Here is a 21,785-nt window from a genome sequence, read left to right as displayed (position 1 = left end):
CGGCACTAGGCAACTCTCTCAAGATTCAGCTCAGCCATGCTCCCCTCTCCAGCTCGTCATCAGCCCTTGGAAAGTCTTGGATTTTTTAAAACTCACTTTTCAGTGAGGAAATTCCTTGAGCTGTTATTATTATTTTTGTAACATGTTAAATTGTACAATAGCCAAAAATAAATTCCTTCCAGCTGATCTCCTTCTCTAGGTTGGGACCATATTGTCACCTTCTTTCAACAGCAGTCCTAGGAACGGTAACAGCAAGACGAATGGAAAGTTTGGCTTCCAAGTCCTCTCTCAAAGCCTTAGTATCCCATTGGGTATTTTGCCTGGAGCACAGTCCAGACATTTGACCTGACCCAGGTCTATCAAGGGAGATTCATCAGGAGGAGAGAGGCGAAAGAAGTGCTCTGGCTTTCCTGCTGAGGAAATCTAGGATTTGATTTATTCCTGTCCTGTGAATGCCCCACCTCCAGGGAATGTCATATACCACACTCAGGGCAGCAGAAGAGGGAGTTTGATCAGTCCTCACTTGAAGAACCATGTTGATTATTCAGACACTCTTCTAGTAGAAGATCATTTGTCAGGATGACATGTCTGATTGTCCTGTGAATGCTCCAACTGCAGGATCTGAATAGTCCCCCCATCAACCATCACCCAAATAAAATGGAATGGCTGAAAGCTAGGAGAAGAAGAACAAACCCTGAAAAAAAGGGAAGGGAGAAAGGAAAACAACTCAAGGAGGAGACAGAGGATGGCAGGTGAGCAGGGAAGGTCCAAAGAAAAGGGAATTGTTCTTTGTTCATCCCAGCAATATTGGCTACTTGGGGCTTCTTAGGTCACAGGACCAACCCACATACACTGAGGAGCAGAAGGGGCCAGTTGAAGTGGACCCATTTTCATTCCTTCATCTCTACCCTGCTTATTGTAGATTCTATGGCTTAGAAGACATGAAGAAAGGAAGGGAAGGGAAGGGAAGGGAAGGGAAGAGAAGGAAGGGAGAGAAGGGAAGGGAAGGGGAGGGGAGGGGAGGGGAGGGGAGGGAAGGGGAGGGAAGGGGAGGGAAGGGGAGGGAAGGGGAAGGAAGGGGAGGGAAGGGGAGGGAAGGGGAGGGAAAGGAAAGAAAAGAAAAGAAAAGGAAAGAATGATTTGACCCTGGAGTTTGCTCTGCACACAGATAAAATGCATTTTTCTTTCCCCTTTCATTTAGAGAGATTATTCAACATTGTTCTAAGATATTCAAAGCCTTTAAAGAAAAAATGTAATTCAAAATCTTCTCCTGATTGTTTACGTTACTAGAGGTGGGATTTTGAGCAGAGACTGCTCTCGAATTCAGGAAACATGTCGATAGCCCTTTTCGTTGGGAAGGACCGTGCAGGAGTAGAAACTGGAGAATAGTCTCTGAAGAGCACAGGAGAAAGAGGGCGGGGCACTTGGGCCTTGAAGAAGTGTGAAAAGATGGATAGAAGGTTGAGCAGCCTCACCTGGGCAGTGTGTCAGCCAGCCGGTTCCTAAGAGAAACGGCCAGCCATGGAAAAAGAGTTGATTAACTTCAGGAATAGTGATGTTTATTGTTGCCCCACGTGCCACAAAACAAGCTCCCTTTGTTATCCTCATCCCCTTATTGACAATGTGTTTCTTACAATGGACCGTGTTAGTGACAGTGAGAGGAGTTAGTGGGTATGACGTGCTCACTGCTGGGATGGGACAAGAAAGAGAATTGTGGCTTCCACAGAGCACACCTGCTTTGAGGTTAGCAAGGTGCCAGCAGCGTCACTTTGAGGGAAAGCAGTAGTCCTGCATTTCCAGGGGGTACCCAGCAGTCAGATTCACTGAAACCCAAGGTAACCTGGCTGGGACCATTGGGAGGCAGTGAGAACGGAGTGGCAGGACCTGTGTGAACTGACTCTATGAGGAGGGGCAAGATAAACTCCCCTTTCCCTAAACACAAAGGCAGATGGAAGGATGGAATAGGGGAGCAGTAGGCTAGATCCTGCTAATATGTGGCTTTGGACAAAGCAGATGGCAGATAATTGAGTTATAATTCATCCAATAAGTGTTTATTGAGCACCTGTTACATGACGGGCACTGTGCCAGGTGCTGGGATATAAAATCTAATTACACCGACAGTATCCTCAAGAAGTGTACATCTAGAAAAAAGACATGCACATGGGTTGACAGTTACCCAACAGTGAGATGAATAGGATGATAACTGGAACACTGATAACAGCCATCACTTCTCTGCTGTTTACTCTGCACCTGGCATTGAGCCAAGTGCTTTTCACATTCTACAACATTTACCCTTCCCAAGGACTCAATGTGGAAAATCTTAGTCGACCCATCTTACTGATGAGGACATTGAGACTTAGATAATCTTTTTTCCATCCAAGTCCATAATGCTTATATATTTCCTAATTGGGGTGTGAAACCTCAGGTCTAATCCCAGAGCTTGTCCTCTTCCTAGGGTACTGTCTGGGGGATGGGCAGAGACACCAGTCAGTCCTTAAGGCTTTACAGCAAGAGATGAGATAATATTGGATTTGATATTAGAATATAAGTAATAGCTTCATAAAAGATGTTGGGGGTGGGAGTGGTGGAAGTGTGAGTATGCAAGCTGCAAGAAGGAGAGACACGTGTTGCTTCATGGAGATGTGGAGCACCGTACTATGCTGACAGCACTTAGGTTTGGTTACAGTACAAGGATGAAGGTGGGTGTGGGGTGGGAGAGGAAGAGGGGAACCATGGTACGTGGACCTAGACAGGTCGGTGGGTTCTAATCATGGAGGGCATGGTACGCCAAGTCAAGGAGTGTGAATACAAAGGTTTGAAATCCATGGACATGTCTTAAGGAGTAGGATGATCTCATCCGACTTTGAAGGCAGGGGTCACATGGGGATGGGAGTGTGTGGGGAGGAAGAGTGAGGGAGTCTAGTTGGGAAAGTGGTGCTCCTATTGGTTTGACCCACTTCGTCACACCCAAGAAATGAGATAGAAGGCAATTTAAGAGAAAGTAAGAAAATAGACCAAGAGGACATTTACAGGAAGTGATTCACAGAGAGCCCCACAATCTGTATGTGCCTCCATGCCTTCCTTTACCACTTCCAAGACCAGACAACCAAGGTCCTAGGAAATGATAAAGTTGCGTATCATCCTTGAAGCACACCCTGTGATCTGGCTTACTTCCTAGCATACCTCCTAGCTGTTCCAACAAACCCAATCTGGATGCCAGGGAGGGAAAATGGACCCAGGCAGCTGCAGTGCAGATGCTCTGGAGTCAAAATTCCTGCCTTTACAAAAACTGAAGTACAGTTGCTGTACAATATTATATAAGTTACAGGTATATAATAGAGTGATTCACAATTTTTAAAGGTTATCCTCCATTTATAGTTATTATAAAATATCTGCTATATTCCTTGTGCTATACAATATATCCCTGTAGCTTAATTTACACTTGATAGTTTATACCTCTTAATCCCTTATGCCTATAACGCTCCTTCTTCCCTCCCCACTGGTAACTACTAGTTTTCCCTTTATATCGTCTGCTTCTTTTTTGTTATAATCACTACCTTGTTGTATTTTTTAGATTACACATAAACGTCTTGCATTTAAATCCTATCTCTAGTTCTCACTATCTGTGTGCTCCTGGACAGTTTTTTTTAATCCCCTCTACTTCAGTTTTCTTACCTATAAAATGGAGTTTAAATAATAATAAAAATAGCACCCACTTCATAAGATGGGTGAGAATTTTATGAAACAGTACATACAAAACACATAGACTACTGCCTGGTGGACGGAAAATGTTAGCAATTATTTTCCAGATAACCACAGGCCTGATTTCTGGGGGGTTCTCCTTTTCTTGCCAAGCAGGAAAGTGGCTGTCTGAGTCCAAAGCCAAGGCCTTTTGGCTTGAGGAAACATTTTCCAAGAGTTCTTTAGGCCCTCCAGCTCTATTGCGGGGGCCTCTGCATCCTTCCTGTAGAACAGGAAGCTGTCCCTCGGCCCCAGTAGGCCCCAGTGCACTCACTATTCAGGATGGCTTCTCGCTCCCGATGAATCCCAGGCTCCTGGACAAATTTCACAGAGCCTCCTTTTTCCATGAAGCTTAACAGTCAGGCTAAACACAAGCTCATTCTGATTTTTTTTAAAGGGAAGGCAGATGGAAGCCTGTATTCTAGATGTGTCTTGGGCCATGAGAAGTTGTTTTATGGGCCAGGAAATTCCTGTTGGCTTTCTATGCTACTAAACATAGTTCAAGAGGACCTCTGATCTGAAGCATCCTAGTTTGTGATCTAACTTACTCAACAGCTCAGGGTTTGCCCTCATCCACCATTCAGAAAGTCCTGAATGGAATGGGTCAAACAAAAAGATGGGTTTGAAACCTTGGATGGGGGACTTTGTACAGCCATAGAGTCTCCAGGCTAAGGCAAGGAATGTAGAGATTTGGAATTGGAATCCCCGAGTATGATTAAAGGGATGCTTGGAGTCCATCAGGCCTACTGTGTCTTTGCACCAAGTACCAGTCTTCTCAGGGATGTGTCCAATCTGAAGCCATTGCAAGGACATCCTCATCCTTGAGGGTCTAGGTCTACCCCAAACCTCCTCCAACTCAATTTTACATCCCTGAGATCTCCAACACCACTATGAGCTCTTATTTCACTAGAAGATTTTGACACAGGCAACTCAGCTCTCTACCTATTTCCCTAAGACTTAGGCTTCTATCCAAAATCATTGACATGATTTGTCATTTACAAATAGTTAATGATGCTTGAATTAACAAAAGTCACTGATCCACAGAAGCTAACTCAGCTGAGAAGATAAGCTTCACTCTACAGCCAGGAGTAGCTGAGTCAAAATTAGAAGCTAAGCCCACACGCACTTGAGCATGCACTTGAAATGCTATCACTTCCATTATCTCTGCTTCTACCTTATATATACTTCAGGCAGCAGAACCAGAGGGGAGAAGCTCTGAAACACGTTGGCAGAGGCCACGCGAACAGAGACACCTCTGCCCAAATTGTTAGCGCCAACACACGACAGCCGGAGCTAAACCGAACTTGGATAGGCAGCAGACAGATGCCTGTTCTCATCAATGTCTGACTAAGTTCCAGAACTCCCAGGGGATATTCATTGTTCCAAAGTGACTCTATTTCCCAGTAGGAGGGACCAGCACCCCACTGTAATACCCCAGCTGCCCAGCGCAGTCCATTCAAGTCTGAGTGTTCATCAGATTCATGTGCCCTGAATTTCACCAGTCACTTTTAACATCTGCTTCCAGAACATGAATTAGCCTAGAAGCCCTAAAGATCACTGCTTATAACTATCTCTAACTTCAGTGACACCGTCACCTCCCATAGTCACAGCCCCATTCATGTGGGAAGGACACCTTATTAGTGGTTCTTCTTATGCTTGGTGTTGCTGTTCCATCTCGTCAACTGCCAACATTCTGCTTATTAACAAGTTTATCTCTAAGGCTCCCCAGCACTAGACCTCTAACTATAGTTCTGTGTCACATTCCAGCTCTGAAAAATACTTTCAAATTCTGCATGGCCATATCTACCCCTGTACTGCCTGCCACGCCCAGGAAAAGTGCTATAGGAATGAGCACATCAATAAGCCTTAGACAAGAACTTCCATTTCTGAATACCCGAGAGTCAGAACCTGTCCATCCATACAGACGCGGCAGACTCCCTATACAGATTGCTATAATCTATTCAAAGCACTCTGCTTCACAGCTCTTCCTCTATTTTCACTGTTTCTCTGAAATCCCAAGTCCACTGCCATTTCAGCATGTGGACCATAATTAGTAAAACCATAAGCCTCTCAAGAGGACCTACTGGATAGTATTCTTTATGCAAGAGAAGAGCCTAAGCATATGACAGCTAACCTGAGACACTTTGAAATGACATCCAGGGGAGTACATTTCTATACATCACCAAACTCTACTGAGAACCAAAATATGGACCCCCAAATAAGCAAACAACCCAAAAAACCAGAATTCATCTGTAGCTGCCAGTCTGTAGCCCCTAATTTAACCAAACTGCTTCATTTTACAAATTAGCATAAAAAGTTATGGAACTTCCCTAAAGTATTCTAAATGATAATTAACATGGACTTTTTTCTCCAGCTCTATTGAGGTATAATTGACAAATAAAAACTGTACATATTTAAGGTATATAATGTAATGTTTGATATACATAAACATTGTGAAATGCTTACCACAACCAAGCTAACTGACATATCTACAACCTCACAGCCATCATTCTTTTTAGTGAGAACAGTTAAGACCTACTCTCTTAGCAAATTTCAAGAGTACCTACGGTACTAACTACAGTCACCAGGCTGTACATTAGATCTCCAGAACTTATTCATCCTGCATACCTAAAACTTTGTACCCTTTGACCAACATTTGTCCCGCCCCTAAGGCCCTGGTAGCCAACATTCCACTCTCTGCTTCTATGAGTTTGATTTTTTTTTAGATTCTACACAGAAGTGAGATCATGCAGTATTTGTCTTTCTGTGTCTGGCTCATTTCACTTAGCTTAATGTGTTCCAGATTCATTCGTGTTATTGCAAATGACAGGACTTCCTTCTTTTTTAAGGCTAAAGAATATTCCTCTGTGTGTGTGTGTGTGTGTGTGTGTGTGTGTGTGTGTGTGTCTCACAATTCTTTATACATCTATCTGCTGATGGATACCTAGATTGTTTCCATATCTTTGCTATTGTGACTAATGCTGAAACAAACATGGAAATGCAGATATCTCTTCAAGATACTTATTTTATTTCCTTTGTACCTATACCCAGAAGTGGGAAGGACATTGATTTTTTTTTTTTTTTTGCGGTACGCGGGCCTCTCACTGTTGTGGCCTCTCCCGTTGCAGAGCACAGACTCCGGACACGCAGGCTCAGCGGCCATGGCTCACGGGCCTAGCCGCTCCGCGGCATGTGGGATCTTCCCGGACCGGGGCACGAACCCGCATCCCCTGCATCGGCAGGTGGACTCTCAACCACTGCGCCACCAGGGAAGCCCCACATTGACTTTTAAACTTATTTAAAAACAGCCTATGAAATCTATGAAGTGTACAACTTAAAAATGACTGCAGCAACTTATCATCATCATTACTGTTATTTGCTATTGTTTTTATTATTGCTATAGTAGTTATTCTTTCAACCAATATGCTTTGAGGACCCAGGTTCTAGAAGGGCATCTCCCTTCATCTTGAGAAACTTAATGGCCTAACTGGAAAGACATGACACAGCAAACTCTCCGGAATCCACTGTGATAGGAATTTAATAAGAAACTACGAAAAATTCTGCATTCATATAGGGGAGTCAGAGGGAGGATTATATGATCTGTCCCTAGATGGTCACTAGATAGTTAAGGACATTCCAGGAAGAGACAATAATGGAAACAAAGATGCACAGACTGGAAAGAGGAAGGTATATGTTAGTTAGGGCATCGAGCTAAGTTGTCGTAATAAAGAGACAGAAATATAGTGACTCAAACAAGATAGCAGTGTATTTATTTCTCTGTCCAGATGTAGGTGGGCAGTCTGGAGCCAGCAGACAGCTCTGCTCCATGAGGTCAGCTGGGTTTCAGGTTCCTTCCTTCTTTGTTTGCCATTTGCCAACAGTCGCCAGCACAAGGGTCATGTCCCAGCCCACAGGAAAGGAGGAAGAGAGATGGAACATAGTCATTTCCTCTTTGCAGGACATGACCTACAAGTTGTACACATTGCTTCCACTCGCATCCCGCTGGCTGAACTTAAGAGCATGGAATTACAAGGAAATCTGGGAAATGTAGTTTCTAAGAGGGCCATGACAGCCAGCTGAAACTCAAGGGATTTTATTATGAAAAGGAGGGAGGGAAGCGTGGATAATGAGGGAAAATTCCTAGCATCTACTGCAGTGTTTGAGAAACCTTATGTAACTCTTGCCTGAATAGGGAGGATTAGCAGGAAATGAAGTTTTCCATGATATCTGGTTTCATGAAAACACAGTAGATAATCAAAGCAGAGGGAGCAGAATATGCAAAAAAATAGAGATGTGCCCTTAAAAACGGATACAACCTATTAGTATTATTGTTAGGTCAGTACTGTATGAACTTTTGATACAATGGCTTCATTGGCATAGAGAGATTGCCAACTCTCTGCTCTTGTTTTATGTCCTATCAAAGTAATTCCTCATAAAAGAGATCAGATCGGAAGATTTATATAAATTTCTGTGAAGTAAAGGGAAACACCATCTCAGTCAAGAAGAAACAAGGGATGCGTTTTTGAATGTGCTTCATAATGTGTATTGGTCATTCATAGGAAACAAGACATCTTGTTAATTACGGTATGCAAATTCTGTGTTTTATTTCAATCACTGATTGACCCAGTTTGGATGGGATAACTGCATCATGAAGTTTTAGGAGAGAAATCCTTAAGCAGGAGAGGTGGTAAGGAGGATGAGATGTGAAACGCGTAACGGGTGTGCTATGTAATTTTGTTTTCCTGCAGCACACATAGATCTTACACCACATTACACTGAGATTTAAGCTAATTCTTTAAACCTAGAAAATCCAACTTCTTTCAAAGAACCACAATTACCTCTACAAAGGCAAATCATCACTTTGGAGGTCTCCAGATTTCTCATATTTGACAAGAGCGTAACCTCTGGAGTTTCTTTAGCAATTGGATGGTACATCCTTGTAAAAGAGGCCACAGCTAAGAAAATCAGATTGATGTTGATGGTGGGATCACTGCAGGGACATCACAGTGAGAGTAACAGCCCTCTTGGTGGCTGAAGACTTTTTCTGGACATCGAGGTGCTCAGGAATAATGTGTGAACTTTCCTACCTTGCTCCCTCCTGTTAAGTTAGGACCTACTGGAACATTAGTTAGCAGGTGACAGTCGGGAAGTGCTAGTGACAGATTTTTAGCTTCCTATCCACAAGACCAGCTGCTCCATGGTGACCCCACTTTGGCAAGCTCCACTGGCAGCTGGTGAAATGTATTGCTCTTGGCAAGCACCTACCAGCTGTTCCCACCTGTGGTCATAGGCAGGATCTGTCAATTATGCTTATTAGATCTGTAAATCCGAGGGATAATCCAACCTGTTACAAAGAGCCTCATTCAGAGTATATGGGTATCAAATTTAGTGAATCCCCTTTTAGTGTGTGATTATTTCACACATGGCTTTTGAATCTCATTCTCTTATACCCTCACAACTACACAGTCTTTGATTGAGAAACGAATTAATTGGGAAGTCATTCTGCTGTAGGATAACAAATTCTTAAGACATCAGAGCTCAATCTACCACTGAGAATATACCTTTGCTCCTACCATTAATTTAAGAACCCCTTACTTTTATTCCCTCACTTCTTACCTTCTCCTTCTGCATGGCAGTTTAAGCCATATAATTTGCCATCTGAAAGAGTTATGTAAGCACAGAGCGTGAAATACTCTGAGAAGTCACCGTATTAATTAGACCCTCACATCATAGAATCATAAAAATTAGAAGTGTAGAGGGTCTGCAGCAGGAGGTCATTTTTGCCCGTCTTCCTCCTCTGTGCCTTCTGCCCAAATAGGATGATTTTGTCCATTTAAGCAGGAAAGAGATTAAATATGGCACATTCTCAGCGGTTTCCAGCGTTATCACAAAAGATCCCAAAGTAATTGACACTACCTCCCTTAAACCTGTGTGCTGAATCCTCACTCAGTGGCTTTTCCTCTATAAACACAAGGACCCGTCCCAGCTGACATGCTCGTATCATTGGACAGACTCTAATCTCAGCATTATACAGGCCCACATTCTTCCTCCGCCAAACACTATTTGCAGTTCTGTCCCAGATGTAACAACCTAATCAAAACAGAATTTCATAGAGCACCACACAGACGATTGGTTTCTAGGGGACTGTGCAACAGGTACCTGTATGTCTACTGCCTTCTTTTATGAAACTTGATACAATGCAATTGGCAGATTACACATTGATTACTGGGACTTGACTCATAAGAAATGAATTGTAAATAATAAGGTTTAGTAGTAGCCAAAAACATTTTCAAGTCCTCATAATGCTAGCTTTCTCAACTATAACATCATGGACATCAAATTAATACTGTATATTTCTACCTTTTCTACATGGTCCTTCTCACGGACCCCTATTGTCAACTGAATTGCATCCATGACAACGAATGCTGCCATGTTCAATGACCTATAGGAACAAGAATCCCTTTCAGAGCGCTCTGCCACAGACATGGTCAAAAGCCAAAGGAATCCATTAGAAATAGAGAAGTTTGGAGCTGAAAGAGCTTTTGGAAACCACCTACTTAGAAAACGTGCATTCGAAACATGCTCTCTAATTAGAAAAACAATGTTGCCTGAAGGTAAAAAAAAAAAAACAAATAAACCGCCCAAAATGGAATGCCTAAATTTCAATCCTTGGTCTGTGACCCATTAGTGCTATGAATGCACATAAGTATCTTGATTCTTCTGAGCCTCATGACCCTCAAAAATTGTCAGATTGGCGTTTGCAAGACTTACCTCCACTCCCTACCTTTTAGATGGATTTTTAAATAAGTTAAATATTGTCATCAAAATCACTTTTTAAATAATAAAAATCTATATAATGTAAGGTATTATTAACATCCCTACCAGGATAAGCACCCAATTCAACTTCTTCATTTTACAATTGCAGAAACTGAGGCTCAAAGACACTAGAAAATTCCTCCAAGGCACTAGATGGTATGCACCAAGGCTAAGAAGCCAATAACCAAAGTCTGTCCTCGCCTACTGCGTACACTTCCTTTTATGTAACACAGAAGATTCACAAAATTCCAATTTGCGGGCTTCCCTGGTGGCGCAGTGGTTGCGAGTCCACCTGCCGATGCAGGGGACGCGCGGGTCCGTGCCCCGGTCCGGGAAGATCCCACATGCCGCGGAGCGGCTGGGCCCGTGAGCCATGGCCGCTGAGCCTGCGCGTCCGGAGCCTGTGCTCCGCAATGGGAGAGGCCACAACAGTGAGAGGCCCGCGTACCGCAAAAAAACAAACAAAAAAAAATTCCAATTTGCTTGAAGGTAAGTGCAAGGCAAAAGTGTGATAGACTCTTTCAAGAAAAAAATCCAACCTTGCTCACACACCCAGCTGCCCCTTCCATGTTAGCACTTCTATAATATATTATACTTGTAAACTGAGATATGACAATTAGTTAATTGAATCTTTGTGGCAGATGGTGGAAGTTTATGAATTGCATCAATTAATGAATAAATAAAAATAAACTGTTGCCCTCATTAGTGTCCCTAAAAAAATATGTAAATAGCATACATTCATTTTCCTAGTTCACAGATGGAGGTTTTGAAGCCCATCGAGGTTGCATTTGCTCCTGGGCAGGTGGATAATAGATACTCAGTCTAAAAAAAAAAATTCAGACAGGCTATCATTAACTTATTTTTCCTTTCTTATCCAGATCAAAACTTAGTAGAGGCTGTTTACAGTCTTTTCTTCCTGTCTCCTTATCACCATTTTGTAATCCAACCTGGCCTTGGCCTAGGACAGCTAGTTACACAAGCTGTGAGCAGCCTGGATATCAGTCAAACCTTGTCCTTTTCCTTCTGAAAGGTCTCACACCCAGAGGGCCAGAGAAAAGAGAGAATGGAGGCCTTGGAACAAGTGCCCGAGAGGGAACAATGTAATCTTCCATCGCGTAAAGCTTTAGTAATGTTTGAGATGCTCCTGTTTCTAGGAGACAGTCTATGTAGCAGGAAAGGAGGGAAACCATTGAGTTGGTCAATGGCTTGGTGTTTCCAACAATCCTAACATCTGGGGGTCTTTGCTTCTATCCAGGAGTAGCCTCTGCAATCCTCCCACGGCCACTCCAGTCCCATAGGCCACCTCGGTGGTACTGACGCAGTGTCAGAACTTCCAAAACATTTTGTGAGGCAGCATTTCACTGTTGGTTAGGACCACACTAAAATGTCATTGCAGGCAATTAATATTTTATTTATAAACACTCATAAATATTTATTATAAAGGACTAATAGCAGCTCATGAGACAACAAACCTATTTCATTTGTATTAAAACATCATCAGATGCTTAATTATAGGAATATTTAGACAAACCATTAAAAATTTATGCTGACTTTCCTGAGAAGTCTGGGACAATCTCCCTTAGACTCCCCCATTTAACTGAGGGGGCAAATTTGATAGGATGCCACAAAAGCAAGGGAAAGAAATCCATCTTCAGTTCCCCTTTCTAGTAGCAGGCACAGATTCTGCCTTCATGCGCAAGAAGTCAAAAGACATCTTTCCTTTTAAGAAAAATATTTTCTAAAAAATTTTCAGAAAAGACGGACTCATTATGGACAAATGTCCCAGGCATACTTGGAAGCAAAACGTGCCACACCTTTAAACGTATCTGATTAAGCATCTTGCTGCTATTTTAATCAGTTCCCAAACATGCAATCGGCAGTCCTATTTTTCAGCCAGAAAGAAAAATGGTTATTGTCAACATTGATCTGTTGTAGAACACATCACCTTACCCTACTAAGTTCTGAAAATATAATTAAAACATTCTATTTTGAAACCGGTGACTCACCAAAGTATATAAGGATCTAGGTGTACATCTTGCTTTTTTATGGCTCTTAAGTTTAGGCTGAAAAGAGAGTAAATGAGACTGAATCTCCTTAATTGTCTGTAACCGATTTATTTCTGTTGAAATGCATTGCCATTTCCATGTAGCACATATTTCTGCCTCAGTTACTACACTATTTGACTGGACCTTAACTTTCTTCTTGTATTTGCATTATAGCTATCGTGCAAACACCCTATAAGACTTGCATACTTTGGGAGATTGAAAAGTACAATGACCGATTTGATAGGAAAGTTGCAGTTTCTCCATGTTATTTCCAAAAAGTGCTCTTTGGAACACTGTGCTATTGTCACAACATGCCTCTCAGTTATGCTTACTTTAGCTGCTCTTGGATTTTGGTACGAGACAGGTTTACTCCAATACATTACCAAGTGGTTTGAAATAGCATCATAATTCATAAAGGTCATCTTGTGAATTTTAAGACCATCCAACCCCTTTATCTACTTTTAATGACTGGAAATATATTTTTGAAAACTGACATTATCATTTGTAGTGGAGAATATCATATAACATAAAAAATATGGACTGGAGATTTTGCATAATCAAATCAAGATCGAGATGGGCAAGCACTGTAGAGAAGAAATGAGAAATCTGGAAAAACATGCTGGATGGCCATATCTGATGGGCACAGCTTTGAAATAAAATCCTAATAACATAAGGAAATCATTTTAAAGACTTTCAGAAAAACCCAGACATAGTACAACAGCTAGTTCTTTGCTTGGCATTTTTCCCCCAAAGCCACAGTAAACAATCTTGAGTGCACTTAAAATGTTGACAACATTGTTTTGAAATATTTGCCATAAGGTCGTATGCCATAGTGAATTGTCCACTGGAAGTGCACGATATGATGTTATTAAAAAGCACAACTTCTACATGCCTAATTCCAATTAACCACTTGTAACCTGGTTACGAATACGAATTTGAGTCACTTGTCCAGTTTTCTCTCTTTCTTCTGCAAGCAAAATCATGATCCAGGGTTACTGTGTTTTACCCCAGTAACAGAAAATGCTATAATTCTCAAAGCAATGAGACCTATCAACCTATTCCAAAAACATCTAGCTGTCATTCTGTGAAGGGTGCGATGTTTTGTTTATTTGTTTGGGGTCTGCTCTTTTATTCCAGAAGCAGTGGCTGTTTTTGGAATTCAACTTTTGATTCTCCCTTTAATCACACCCAGAATGCAATGCTTGTAAACTGTCCCATCGTGTCACCACTCCTCTATTTATTACATCTTATGCTTTAAATATCACCTCTGACAAACAAAAGAAAAGCAAATGTCCCTAAATTTCCTGAAGGGCTGAAATATCAAGCCCGGATTATTATTGTTTATGTCTCAGCTTTAGCAGCTCCAGTGTCTCCATGGTCTGCTGTGTGCCGAGCTGGCAATGATGGATGGCCATTACGGCAGCTTATTGGAAATGGCTTGATTTATAACCTGTTCTCCTGCCTCAGTCTAATGGCTTCATTTCTTTCCTCCAGTGCGTGATGCCACAGCCAAGGTCATTGCGCCAATGGCCTTTTGTTGTTCGCCTGCTGATGACCAGTGTGCCTAGCAGTCAGCATGGGAAAGGGTGAAGGGGGGGAGGCAACAGGAAGGGGGGCAACCATGGGGGTGGGGAAGCTCCAACCTTTACATTTTAATTTTTTTTTTCATCTCAGTCCCTGATAACTGCGGTAGAACAGTAGATTAAATGCTGTCTTCTATTTGCTTCCCGTACTTGCCAGACAAGGAGCTGCTTTATGATCCTCAGTGGGGAAGTCTATTACTCACCTCTACTTTAAATGACCAACATCAAATATATACAGCTCCCATTAAAGCTGAGATCAATAAAAATGCCATTAAGATAGTAAAAGTTGCTGATATTAGTGAAGCCCCCAAACAAAATATTTGATTTTCTTTCAGGTTGTTAGTGAGATGGCATAGGAACATATAAGTGAAAGGAGAACTAGCCATGCCTGTGGTCAATAATTTATCTCAGAGATTCATTCAGCCTCTCACCCAATATTTCCCTGCTGTCTATTGATTCCTCATCATTATTTGTCATAAGCTGTCCTAACTCAAGGAGAAAATATGCCCTGCTGGTCCAAGGGGAGTCATACCTGGAGAAATAGAAAGGGATTTCATTAAAAGCAAGAAAGACGGCTGCGGCTTTGAGAAACTCCAACAGCAAGTTGCCTAGACTTTTGTTAGAGTCTTAAAGCAAGTCGTACAAAAGCTCAGCAACATTGCACAAGATACTGCGAACCCTGGGCTGGAGTTGTTCTGACTGGGGTTCAAGGAAGCTCACAGGCCTTCCCTGTGTATGAGTCCAGCTTCCAAAAATTGTGTGTGCCTGTGAGTGTGTGTGTACTTTTCCTTTCATATTTTCCCTTTCCCTAGAATCTTCCAAGTTGATTTTCCCAACCGGGCTCTCATGGATACCAGAGACAAGTCAATGGTTAAAGAGACACATTCGTAAAGAGTATACAGGGTTATGTCTATGTCATTAAGTCAAACTAAAACCCAAAGGTAAAGGCATGACTTTGGAAATAGGATTAATTTTTTAAAGTATGATTATTTGCTTAAGGGCAGTTTTTAATAAGTGGTCTATATTTTATTTTCATGAGATACGTGTTTGTGACGTGGCATTCAATGGTAATCTTTGAAACTGGTTTTGAACAATGGCTTGAAATTTGCTTTATGCATATCCAAAAATCAATGTCAGAGAATTTTTTTTAAGTTCAGTCTACTTGGAGTAGGCTAATTCCCCTCAAAAAACGATCTTATTTAAATTTTCTCAAATCTTAAGTCAGTTTAGTCTGGAACATAAATCCATAGCATTTTAACACTGAAAGGGACCTACAGGAATACCTACTCTCATTCCTTTGTTTAATAATAAGAAGAATGTCACTGTTATTACTGATAATTAATATTAATCTAAAGCTTACTCTGTTCCAGGCATTGCACTAAGCCACTTACATCCTCACCACATCTTTATGAAGTAAGCGATATTCCCATTGCATAGAAGGAGACAGAGATCAGATAGCTTGCCCAAGATCACATATCTCACAGTGGTGGAGTCCAGATACACACCCAACTCTATTAGATTTTGCAACTAACAATAAATGGAATATTTAAAATCGACTAGAAGCAACTGACTAACTCACCTAACTCAATAATAGAATGCCCTAAATTGAAGAATACCAAAAAGACACTTTGGAGGTAATTTTGAGCATATTTTTATTGAGAGATTCAGTAAAGAGGATTTTGCTCTGGTTTATTCTTAAAAATGAAAAACAGAGAGTCACATGGTGGCAGTTCTAGAATTATCTTTCTTCTTTTTCTTGTAAATTAAAGAAGAATATCGGTAACCATAACCCCAAATATCAGAGCCTATAGTATGCCGAGGGGCATGAAGTGCTATTATAGAGATGAAAATTATAATTTACTTGGATACTTGCTAATGTCCACATTTGATTTTGTTACATTAGTTAGTAAATGAGAAATTATAAATGATGTCTAGTCCTTTCAATTATTTGACTTGCAACCCATAATGCTATATCCTATTAATTTTATGGCTTCAAACATAAGGTCTGAATAAACCTCTGCAATCTCCCTTTAAGTTCTTGAGCAAACCTTACTTCTGAAGAAAAAGTAAACATGGGCTTGTTTGAATTCATATCATCAAGAAATGGGGTTATCTTGGGGGAAAGATGGGGGAAGGCTCAGGTAATATATACATTCTAAGTGTAACAACTAATGAGTTGTTATTTTTTGACTAACCAGTTATTAGAGGGGATATTTACCTAAATTTAGCGAGTAACAGACATTAGTGATCTCTCAATTTAGTCATATTGTTCGTGTGACTCTACTGAGTAGTTAACAAACAACTATCAAGCCACCACTCTGGGCCAAAGGGACTGACGGTCCATGTGAGGAAAGGTACACGTCTAGACCTCATTTAATAAGACATTGAATTCCAGGCACAAGTCTATGTCCACCATGGTAGTGTATAGGTAGGAAGATACGTTGGGAGATGCATGTCATTTAGTTTCTAAACAAAGATTATAGAAGAAAGGGAAGATCAAAGGAGGGAGAAAGGACAAGAAGGAAGTGATGAAGGGAAAAAACAAACAAAAGCAAAGAAGGGAAGGAAGGGAGGGATAGAGGGAAGGAAAGAGAGAGGAAGGAGGGAAGGAGGGACAAGGAAGGGAGAGAGAGAGGGAGGGAGGAAGGAAGGAAATGCTGATGCGTGGCACCTCCAACTGGCCTTTATATTAGTCCTGTGGTGCCTCTTCCTCCACTGTTGTAAGAGCACCCTTTGTACCTACAACTCCTCTCCCTTGGTCTCAGCTATAATCACCAAACACTTGGTCTGGGCAGTGGCTATTGTTCCTACCATGATTTCTGGTTGGTGCATCACTGAAGGAGTTATTTCCCCTACTGTTGGGGAAGGTCATCCACTGACTGCTCTCCACCCGCCACTCTCTTCCAACACTGCCTCTGTTGAATGTGGGAGCCAACGGGTTGAGGCACATTCCTTTCCCAGGGAAGCCCTCATTCAATGGCTATGGAGGAATGGGGCAGGCAGTACAATAAAAGGCAGTCTATGGATCCCAAGTTCATCCTGACCCACGCTAAACTTCCCGTACCATCTTCGTTATCACAGAGTCCACTTCCAAGGAACAACTCCCCATTCCCTCCTTTCCCCAGCCCCTGGCAACCACCATTATACTTTCTGTCTCTGTGAATTGGACTATGCTAAGTACCTCATGTAAGTGGAATCATACAGTATGTATCTTTATGTAGCTGACTTATCTCACTTAGCATGATGTCCTCAAAGTGCATTATGCCATAGCATAGACAATATTCCTTCATTTTTAAGGCTGAATAATATTCTATTTTGTGTATATACCACATTTTGATTATACATTCATCAATCAATGAACATTTAGGCTATTTCTACCTCTTGGCTATTGTAGATAATGCTGCTCTGAACATGGCTATGCAAATATCTCTTCCAGACCCGGCTTCCAAGACTTTTGTATATATACCCAGAGGTGGGATTACTGGATCACATGGTTGTTCTTTTTTTAGGGTTTAAGGAACAGCCATACTGTTTTCCGTAGCAGTTACACTATTGTACAATTCCATCAACAGTGCACAAGGGTTCTAATTTCCCCACATCCTCATCAACTCTTGTTATTTTCTGTTTTTTTTGTTTGTTTGTTTGTTTGTTGTTTTTAATAGTAGCCATCCCAGTAAGTGTAAGGTGGCATCTCGCTGTAGTTTCAATTTGCATTTCTATAATAATTAGTGATACTGAGCATCTTTTCATATGCTTGCTGGCTATCTATATATCTATATATCTCTATCTCTATCATCTATCTATCTATCCATCTTCTTTGGAGAATGTCTCTTCTAATCCTTTGCTCAACCTGGACAAGATGAGGGCAGGATCTTCTCCATCTTGTACTCCTGATACAAATGGCTCCCCATTTCCCCTGTGTAATAGCTACAAGCAGTCCAGGCTTGGTAAAAAAACAAAGATCGGGGGCTTCCCTGGAGGCGCAGTGGTTGAGAGTCCGCCTGCCGATGCAGGGGACACGGGTTCGTGCCCCGGTTCGGGAAGATCCCACATGCCGCGGAGCGGCTGGGCCCGTGAGCCATGGCCGCTGAGCCTGCGCGTCCGGAGCCTGTGCTCCGCAACGGGAGAGGCCGCAGCGGTGGGAGGCCCGCGTATCACCAAAAAAAAAAAAAAAAAAAAAAAAAAAAAATCGGAAGGGAGTTTTCTTAAAGCAGCTTCTGCTCTCTGCCACCAACACAAATCCCACCCCCCTCTCCCAGGCCCCTGTCAGTGGAGCAGAAAGACCTGCTACCTACTTGGAATAGGAGCTGAGAAGAATATCCAGGGCCAGGACTCAAACTAACAGCCCCGTGCATTTTCCAGCCAGCTTATTATAAATCCTTTCCACCAAAAGCCTTTGCTGACATCCCGCAGGACCGGGGACTGGTCTCTTCTGTTTGTTTATTCATAAAAGGCAACATATATTTCTCCACCGTCAGAGACGTCTCCTTGAAGAATTACACTGAAGGGATGGCACTGGAGTTTTCCCACGACTGGTAAATCACAAACAGGAGGGACAGCCCTGGCTGGACCAGGTGAGAGTGGAGATCCCAGTCCGACGGTGGGGGGACTGGACCCTGCCACGTGCCACCAGGACACTGGTCATCAGAGTACAGTTCTGCATCTGCTCAGCCTACCTCGTGCTTTTGTGAAATACAGGGACATGTGGACCCAAGGCAGGCTGCAGGGAGACCCCAAACACCATCCTGGAGTCGAGAGATGAATGTCTGGACGGTTGAACAACAGGGCTGTCAAGGCCAAAACAAACATGGTCTCTGTTTTCCTTGTTTCCTTCCCTACATCCCATCTCCACTCCTCACCACACATTCATCAGACTGGTTAAAAACACAACCAGAAAAACTGAAACCAAATTCTTAACCTGAAAGAGTTAACATGTATTAAATAAGCATAAATATGTTTCAAACAAAAGTCACTGGTCAGGGTTAGTTGACCGTGGGTAATTCAACAAAATTATTTAGTCTTTCCATTGAGACTATCTCTTTATACCCTGGATAAGAAGAATTTTGAAAACAAATGCCAGGCATGGATATGGGATCTGGAGGGTTTCAGTAAGCCTCCCCTTGACAGTTTATCAGTGACAATGACATATCTCACCAGTTTATGGTAAAGACAAACTTCATGAGGTAACGCACACATTTAATGAATGAGCCTATAATGAAAAAAACATTGGCAATGGTAGGCTGGTGGGAAAATGGGTTTGAAATAACATGTACAAACCACTCACTGAGCTGGGATTATGAGAATTAGATAGAGCATGTTTTTGGAGCAAAAATGCAATACCACTGATGCGATTACCCAGAAAAATAAAGCTAAACGAAAGTCTGTTATGAGAGGCACAGAATACCGGAGAGCCAGAAATCCATCCAGTCAAGTTCACCAAGTCCTGAGCAAAGAGCCTGTAGGTGACTGCTGTCATTATGGACTCAGTACCTGGGTGTACTTTTCCCCTTTACCTAGAGTTCCACACAGTTGAGAAGTCAAGATGGTACTTGATACACTTTCTAAAGCCAGAACTCCTTGCCTTTTTACTGGTTGTGATTAGTGAGTTTCAGCTATTAGTTGTATGTACTTTCTGGATGGCAAATGAAAGAAAAGCCCTGTGCAAGAATCATGTGTTCAGGATCTCCAGGCACTTGGCAAATGTCAGTTCCTCGATCCTTACAGCACCTGTAGCATAAAAAAGCACTTGAGACCTTAGGAAGTGAGCCATCAAGCATTAAACAGGGCCTGCAAATAGGTGGTTAAAAATGTTCTCTGGGGGCTTCCCTGGTGGCGCAGTGGTTGAGAGTCTGCCTGCCGATGCAGGGGACATGGGTTCGTGCCCCGGTCCGGGAAGATCCCACATGCCGCGGAGCGGCTGGGCCCGTGAGCCATGGCCGCTGAGCCTGCGCGTCGGGAGCCTGTGCTCCGCGACGGGAGAGGCCACAACAGTGAGAGGCCCGCGTACCACAAAAAAAAAAAAAAAAAAAAAAAAAATGTTCTCTGGGTGTGACAAAGTTAAGCTCCCCCCAAATCCCAGGGAGAAACAACTTTAAAGAGTTTTTCACAATCCCTAGCCTCTCTGAAGGAGACATTGATGCGTGTGAACTGATGTTAAGTCTTCCAGTGATCTTGGCTCCAGAAATGCAAAATCTTCTACCGGCCAATGGGCAGCCGAAGACTGTGAAACTGCCAGAAGTATCTTGGGCAACTTGACAGGACTACAGATGTTAAAAGAGATGATCGCTCTGTGACGTACAGAGGGGCGGTTGAGAGCTCAGACTCTACAGACAAGATTTAAACCCCAAGTTTTATCCTTGATAGCTGTCTGAACTTGGGCAAATACTCAATCCCTTTAAGTCTCAGTTTCCTCATATACAAAAAAAAGGTTAGCAAGTGTGCCTCCCTCCTAGGGCAGTGGTTCTCAGCTGAGGCCATTTTGTCCTCCAAGGGACATTAGGCAAGGTCTGGAGACAATTTTGGTTGTCACAGCTGGGGTGGGTGTTGGGAGATGTTACTGGAATCTTGGGGGTAGAGACCAGAAATGCTGCTAAACATCCTACAGTGCACAGGACAGCCTCACAACGAAAGACTATTAGGACAAAAGTAGTCAATAGTGCTAAAGCTGAAAAGGTCTGCCCCTGAGTTACTTTGAAAATTCAATACTCCATGTAGAGGGTGTGGAGAAAAGGGAACCTTCCTACATTGTTGGTGGGAATGTAAATTGGTGCAGCCACTATGGAAAACACTATGGAGGTTCCTCAAAAAACTAAAAGTAGAGTTTCCATATGATACAGCAATCCGACTCCTGGGCACATATCCAGACAAAACTCTAATTCGAAAAGATACAGGCACCCCTATGTTCGTAGCAGCACTAGTCACATTAGCCAAGACATGGAAACGACCTAAAATGTCCATCGACAGATGAATGCATAAAGAAGATGTGGTACATATACACAATGGAATACTACTCAGCCATAAAAAAGAATAAAATAATGCCATTTGCAGCAACATGGATGGACCTAGAGATGATCACACTAAATGAAGTAAGTCAGACAGAGAAAAACAAATACCTTATGATATCACTTATATGTGGAATCTAAACTATGACACAGATGAACTTATCTGTGAAAATAACTCACAGACATAGAGAACAGACTTGTGGTTGCCAAGGGGAAGAGATGGATTGGGAGTTTGGGATTAGCAGTTGCAAACTACTATACATAGAATGGACGGACAACAAGGTCCTACTGTATAGCACAGGGAACTATATTCAATATCCTGTGATAAACCATAATGGAAAAGAATATGAAAAAGAACGTGTATGTGTGTGTATATATATAAATATATAATATATCTCTGAATCACTGCTGTACAGCAGAAATTAGCACAACACTGTAAATCAACTGTACTTGAATAAAATAAATTTTTAAAAATACAGTACTCCATGTAGAAGCTCTTAAAAGAGGACCAATATCACAGTATCATAGTAAATCTTCTATTATTATTTTAAGTTTCCTTTCATTAGACATTACACAGTCTACTTCTAGGTGAGTCAATT

Source organism: Phocoena sinus, chromosome 13 (assembly GCF_008692025.1).
Source record: "Phocoena sinus isolate mPhoSin1 chromosome 13, mPhoSin1.pri, whole genome shotgun sequence".
NCBI lineage: Eukaryota > Metazoa > Chordata > Mammalia > Artiodactyla > Phocoenidae > Phocoena > Phocoena sinus.
This window is presented reverse-complemented; position numbering follows the sequence as displayed.